General features: G+C 49.6%; 3 long non-coding RNA genes across 3 annotated transcripts; all 3 read left to right on the forward strand.

Moving 5' to 3' along the window:
- The first annotated feature begins 2063 nt into the window (after positions 1 to 2063).
- On the forward strand, positions 2064 to 2921 carry LOC136532412 (uncharacterized). Its single transcript, XR_010778238.1, has 3 exons — positions 2064 to 2138; positions 2547 to 2621; positions 2820 to 2921. It is a non-coding gene; the product is annotated as an uncharacterized lncRNA (long non-coding RNA).
- Positions 2922 to 3152: 231 nt separating this feature from the next.
- Positions 3153 to 3695, forward strand: LOC136532409 (uncharacterized). The gene is made up of 3 exons (XR_010778237.1): positions 3153 to 3315; positions 3405 to 3578; positions 3655 to 3695. It is a non-coding gene; the product is annotated as an uncharacterized lncRNA (long non-coding RNA).
- Positions 3696 to 3982: 287 nt separating this feature from the next.
- Positions 3983 to 4816, forward strand: LOC136532408 (uncharacterized). Its single transcript, XR_010778236.1, has 3 exons — positions 3983 to 4044; positions 4132 to 4329; positions 4524 to 4816. It is a non-coding gene; the product is annotated as an uncharacterized lncRNA (long non-coding RNA).
- Positions 4817 to 6649: the final 1833 nt, after the last annotated feature.

The raw sequence follows: 6649 nt of genomic DNA on the forward strand, positions 1-6649 counted from the left end.
GGGATTTTTGAAACCGACAGAATAATTACAAATTTTATGTGTGTTCTGAGAAACACGCATAGAAAAAATCAACACGCACAGAAGTATTCGAGTTTCCAGTAGTGTTTGTAATATCTAGATGGAATATTTGCAATGTACGTCCAAAACAGTTAAAACACTTGCAACATACGTACGAAACACTAGGAAAACACGTGTGTAGCCATTATTGCAAAACATATGTAACCTCCAGATGAAATACTTGCAACATACGTATGAAACACCTGAAAGACTTGGAACATACGCTTGTAACATGCATGTATATGCAACATCTAGATCTACTTTTGCAACATTTAGATAAAACATTTGCAACATACGTATGAAAATAGATGAAACATTTCAAACATACACTTGAAACACCATTGCAACATGTACAACATCCCGATCTATTTTTGCAACATCGAATATAAAACACTTGCAATATGTCTATAAAACTTTTGAAACACTTGGAACATACGCTTGCAACATGTGGTTTCAGCGCAACATCTCCTTGCTGCTTGGGAGAATAGAAGCTCGTCGACGTGTGGAGTTTGCCGGTGTAGAGCTCGTCGGTGACGCAGAGATCGCCGCTCCAGTGGAGAAGGACGCGGCAGGTCCGGTGGAGAAGGCCGCGGCGGGTCTCCACACTGTGCGGGTGGAGCGCGAGCTATGCGCGGTGTAAGCTCACCCGTGAGCTGTGTGTGGGCGAGCTTGATCCCGGACGTCGTGAGCTGCGCGCGGCCGAGATCCACCCTAACCACGGTGAACTGGGGCAGGCGAAGCGTGAGATGTATGCGACCGGGCTCCATTCGGGCTGTCATGAGCTGCACGCGAGTGAGCTCCACCCCTGGCCGGGCGAGCTGGGCAAGCGGAGCACAAGAAGTGCGCATGCGGCCTCCACCCCGGCCGGTCACCACGAGCTGCGCGGGTGGAGCGCTACGAGCTGTGCGCTGGTCGAACTCCGCTGCGGTGTTTTTTTTTTTTTGAGAAACTGCGGTGTTCAGAGAGTTAGGCGAGTGGATGGTAGGGGATCGTTTGGGCGTGCGTCGCGGCCCACGAACGTGAGCATCGGACGGACAGATGCTCCGAGGAGAGCATTACCGAATCAGAATTCTAGCGGGGGTATGGATTTGAGCACAGCTCATCTACTGATAATAGGCCCAGCTCATAGGGTGTGCTGTCACATGATTCAATCCACGCTCACTCATGGAGGCCTCCAAGCCCAAAGTGGATATGGATCTCCAAACGGTCCTAGGATTAGGAGTACAGTTTCCAGCACGAGTGCACGACCTATAGAGACCACAAAGTTAAAAAAAAAAAAGTAGCCATTCACGTCCGGTACGTCACTACTGGAAACAGCAACATTGCCGAGGGCAAAAGACTTTGCCGAGGGCCTGATTTCGGGCACTCGGCAAATCCTTTCTTTGCCGAGGGCCGCCCTCGGCGAAGCTTAGCCCTCGGCAACGGCTCGTTCGCCGAGGGCCGGACCCTCGGCAATCAACGGCCCACGGCAAAGGCCCACCTTTGCCGAGGGCCGGGCCCTCGGCACAGTACCGCCTCTCGGCGACCTCGGCCGAGCGTGACGGCGGCACCGGCCGTCAGCCTTTGCCGAGGGCTCGGCGTTAGGCCCTCGGCAAAGAATTTGGAAATAAAAAAATAAAACTCTTTGCCGAGGGCCCGTTGTACAGGCCGTCGGCAAATATTTTGAACGGGATGGCGCCGGCGGAAATAAAAAGAAAACATCTTTGCCGAGGGCCTTGGATGTTGGCCCTCAGCAAAGAAATTAAATAAAAAAATAAAAAAATCTTTGCCGAGGCCTCTGGATCTAGGCCCTCGGCAAAGAGGGGACCCCATATAAAAAAGGGAACGGCCGGGCGGGCGGCCTTATCCCAAGCCGCGCCCGCCCGAGCCGCCACTCGCCCGCCGCCGCCGCCGCCGCGCACGCCACGGCGCGCTCGGCCGCCGCGCGGACGCCGCCGCCGCGCAGGCCGCCGCGCGCTCGCCCGCCGCCGCCGCCCCTCCCCCGCCGCCCCCCGTTTCCTCTTCTCCTGTCGTCTCGCCCCGTCGCCTGCCCACGGCCCGCCGCCGCCCCGGCCGCGTCCTCCGCCGTCGTCGCCCGGAAGGTTCGGTGCCTCTGCTCCCTCCCCAGTCTCTTCTTTACAAAATCACCTTGATTTCGCAATCTTGACCTGAAACCTTGAAATGTTGTTATTGCGCATCATTGTATTGCTTTTGCATGGATTAGTCTTTGTTGCTAGTGAACTGATGATTATTTCTGCATAACTGATCCGTAAAGGGACGTTTGAAATGATTCTACTACAAAGCTTAGCAAAATCTGAATAACAACATTTATGCTCGCTATTAAGTATGAATGGAATTAACTCCTATAGGAAGAGAAAAGTGTAATGTGCTTACTTACAGCCCGGAAAATTTAGGATTTACTGGTTCGGTACTTTTTTGCAGTTGCACTTGTTTTATTCACTGTCTAAGCGGGTCATGTTTTGAAGCAATTACTTGGGCATGCAATGCAGGTGGTTCTGGATAACGGCCTCGTCTGGACGACCTTGCCGTCACCTTCACTTCCCCGTCCCTCGGTCGAGTAGAAGGTAAAACCATGGGTTGTCGGCCATCGCGCCGTTTTTTGATGTGGATGGCCTTCGTGCCTCCCATTGTTGATGTGTCGGCCTTTGTGCCGTGAATGTGGGTGTTGGCCATCGAGCCGATTTTTTTTTGCAGGTTTTGGAAACCTCCCCGTACAGGGGAGGTTCTGCCGAAATTTTTAATTTATACCCTTTTTTTTGCAGAGCAGAGGACGTCAAAGGAGCTTCAGAGTAGTCGATCGTCCTCGTCGGCGCTGCGACTCTCCACTGCCCCGACTCGCCACTGCCCCGCTACCCTGTCTCCACCGCCACCTTAGGTATAAACAACCTCTACTCCTGTATCTTTATCGTAGACTGCGTAAACCAGTTAGGCGTCTCCCGTCCGAAAGAGATACGGTTGGAGGCATGCAGATCACTGTGTGTATCTGACCGTATCTGTTTCGGATTGTCCACGTTTTTTGGACAGCCCGCGTATGCGTAGATGAGGTCAGTTTTCATGCTCCGCTCCGATCCGAGCCAGAATAACATCCAGGGCCTCGCTGATCGTGTGGCGCATGCAGCCTGTAGGAAGTATGTCACCGACATGTTTCACGAGGCGCGCGTCCAGGCCCACATAGACTACTACGCGTCGGCTCGTAGAATGACAGTCACCAAGAGGGAGGCTCGACAGATGACGCTGACCCAGGAGCAGTACCTTGAGGTACATGAATAACATTGATATTGTTTTGTTTTTGAATTAAATATGTTCAATTTCATCTTCATATATGTCAAACACTCGTTGACTTGTAGGTGATTCCCTGGTGGTGCCGAGCGCATGCCGACGCCTGGACAATGATCGTGGCTAGGTGGTTCACGCCGGCCTACATAGAGAAGCACGAGTCTCAGCGGGCACTGCGTATGCTCAGGCCAGCTGCCACTCACCATCAAGGCAGCAGGAGTCTCCCCGGATTCAAATCGGCATATGTAAGTGATTTTTCTTCTATTTAGTTTCACGCTTAACGTATGCCTGATTGCTCACCACCTGCCGCCTTTCTCGCAGGAGGCTGCGCACCCGGACGAGGATGTCTCGATGTTCACGGCATGGGCTATGTCCCACCAGACCAGGGTGGCCGGCGACATCACCTGGGACCCGGCTGCCCCTCGCGAGGCATACTCCGACCCTAACGTGTACACTAAAGTCCAGGAGTACACGTCGGCGGTACAGCAGCGGCACGGGCCAGAGTACGACGTCCGCACCGAGCCCATTGATGCCGAGGCCATCATGAGGCTCGGTGGCGGCAGGAAGCACGGCCGGACGTGGATTGCGAACGCCGCCATCGACCCCACCACTGTTCCCACTCTGAGCCAGCTCCGAGCACAGAGCATGAGTTCCAGCCAGCCCATACGCTCACGGCCTACTCCGACACTGCAGCGGGTCGATGCGCTCGAGGTAATTCTTGTTTTACTCGTCGTAAATTAATATTCTCACACTTGAGTTAGATTTGCATTACTGAAATATTGGAGTGCAATATTGCAGGCCCAGAACAACGAGAAGACGGCGCAGATCACGGCCCTCACTGCTCGGCTGGAGGCTGAGCAGGCCGCTCGGGAGGCCCAGGAGGTCAGGATTGCAGAAATGATGCAAATCATGCAAGCTCTTGGGCAGAAGACGGGTGTGCCTGTGCAGATGTCAGCTCCTCCGCCTCAGGTGCCGCACGCGTTTGCAGCTACTCCTGTAAGCGTTAAAGTTCACTTCTCGCTTGTGTGACATAGAAACCCAGAGAACACTAGCTACTGATTTGCTTGTATGACATAGAAACCCAGACAACACTAGCTATAAAAAATTTGATAGGTTTCTGTCTAAATACTAAAACTGTAGTCCTAGAATAATTACTGCAATCTCACATAAGCATATAATTGTTTGTGCAGCCTCAGTCGGCGGGTTCCAATAACCCCCCTCGTGCGTCACCTGATTCTGGAGGCTTCGTTACACCACCCTCGATGCAGAGGCCAGACGGTTGGGAAGGTTGGTGACGCAGAGGCCAGACGGTTGGAGAGGTTGGCCAGCCTCAGTCGGATTTGAACTTGTGGACTTGACACTTGAGTTAGATTGTGGACTTATGGAATTGTTGAATTTGGACTTGTGATGATACATGTGATGATCTATGTGATATCTGTGAGATATATGTGATATTTGTGAGATATATGTGATGATTGTGATATTTGTGAGATATTTCTGCTGTTGAATATATATATATATTTTTTGTCTGCATGGAAAGCAAGAAACAGGTGGAATGTTGAAAATTTTCACTGGTCTTTGCCGAGGGCCTTGACCATAGCCCTCGGCAAAGAAATTCCCAGGAAAAATTAAAAACAGGTCTTTGCCGAGGGCCTTAACCATAGCCCTCGGCAAAGAAATTCCCAGGAAAAATTAAAAAGTAGGTCTTTGCCGAGGGTTTTGAACACAGCCCTCGGTAAAGAAATTCCGAGACAAAAATAAAAACGTAGGTCTTTGCCGAGGGCCTTCGATATAGCTCTCGGCAAAGAAATTCCGAGAAAAAAAAAGAAAATAGGTCTTTGCCGAGGGCCCTGCGGTATAGCTCTCGGCAAATAAATTCCAAAAAAAAAGCTCTTTGCCGAGGGCCTGTATGTCAGCCCTCGGCAAAGACGCCGTGGAAAATAACCGCGTACCTAACGGCTACTTTACTTTGCCGAGGGCCGCCGTTAGCCCTCGGCAAATACTTTGCCGAGTGCCCGATAAAAGGCCCTCGGCAAAGACTCCTTCGCCGACGTTTTTTTTCCCGAGGGTTCTTCACCGAGGGCTGCCCTCGGCAAATCCTTCGCCGACGGCTGAAGAGCCTTTCCCGAGGGCTTCAGGCCCTCGGCAAAGACCCTGCGTCCAGTAGTGCGTACATTGTACGGTTGTGATAGGCTACGTCATATGTATATATTTTGATTGAAAACGACGTCATATGTATATATGAGACTGTTCTAAACGATCATAGTCCCGTTCGTCAGTTGCTAAGTCCTCTCGTCTCTTCTCCTTTCCTCACTTCTCTTCTTCTATCTTCTACTACAAAGTCCAATTTGTCTCCCTCAATTACCATGGTCATCCGATTTTTCATCCTAAACTACAAAACCAATTTTTTTTACCCCTTCAACTTTTATAACCGTTTATTTTTGCATATGGGTGGTTTTGCTGATGTGGCGACACATCAAAGGGGGTAAATCAGACTAAGTTGAAATTTCAGGGAGGTAAATCGGACTATAATTTTTTTAAAAAATGTCCAAAACTTCATAAAAATACATTTGAAAAATTAGCTAAATATTTTTACATGAAAAATAATGCAATTAAAAATCCTATGTTTGGTTGGTTAATTGGTTCTTATATTTTATAGTTTAGTTGTGCAATTTGTAGGTCTTTGTAGCTTTGAAATGTTTCTGCATAAATGAATAATGACTATAAATAATTATGGAAATGTGCGTTCCACATGGTCTATAGTATTTTGTTTTTCTTTCCTTCTGGCCATTCATGACCAATTGATAAGGTTTGCTAAAAACCAGTGTGAATATATGATCAAAGGATTCACCAAGTGTGTGATACATTTTTCGTATAAAATAGGAGTGTTACTAATTGATTGAGCAAATTGATGAACTGAACCTCGGCATTTGCATCTGCATAAACATAGGTACGCTTTATTGTTGACCAAATACAAACTTCTATATCTTTTTTGCCTCCATTTTCCATAGAGAAGCACAGGTGAAAATTTCCGAACCTCTGGATTTTTCACAGCTACTCACTACTACATGAATGGTTTCTAGGGGCGGCTGGTGAGGCTTTGTAGAGGCGGCTCGGCCAGCCGCCTCTACCATACCATCTCTACAAATCATGTATTTGTAGGGACGGTTCCTAGACCGCCCTTACAAATCGATTTGTAGAGACGACTGGTGTTATCAGCCGCCCCTACAAATCAATTTATAGGGACGGCCGTAGTACCAGCCGCCCCTATAATACCTATTTGTAGGGGCGGTTCAGTCTAGAACCGCACCTACAG

Source organism: Miscanthus floridulus, unplaced genomic scaffold (genome assembly GCF_019320115.1).
Source record: "Miscanthus floridulus cultivar M001 unplaced genomic scaffold, ASM1932011v1 fs_613_1, whole genome shotgun sequence".
NCBI classification, from domain to species: Eukaryota; Viridiplantae; Streptophyta; class Magnoliopsida; order Poales; family Poaceae; genus Miscanthus; species Miscanthus floridulus.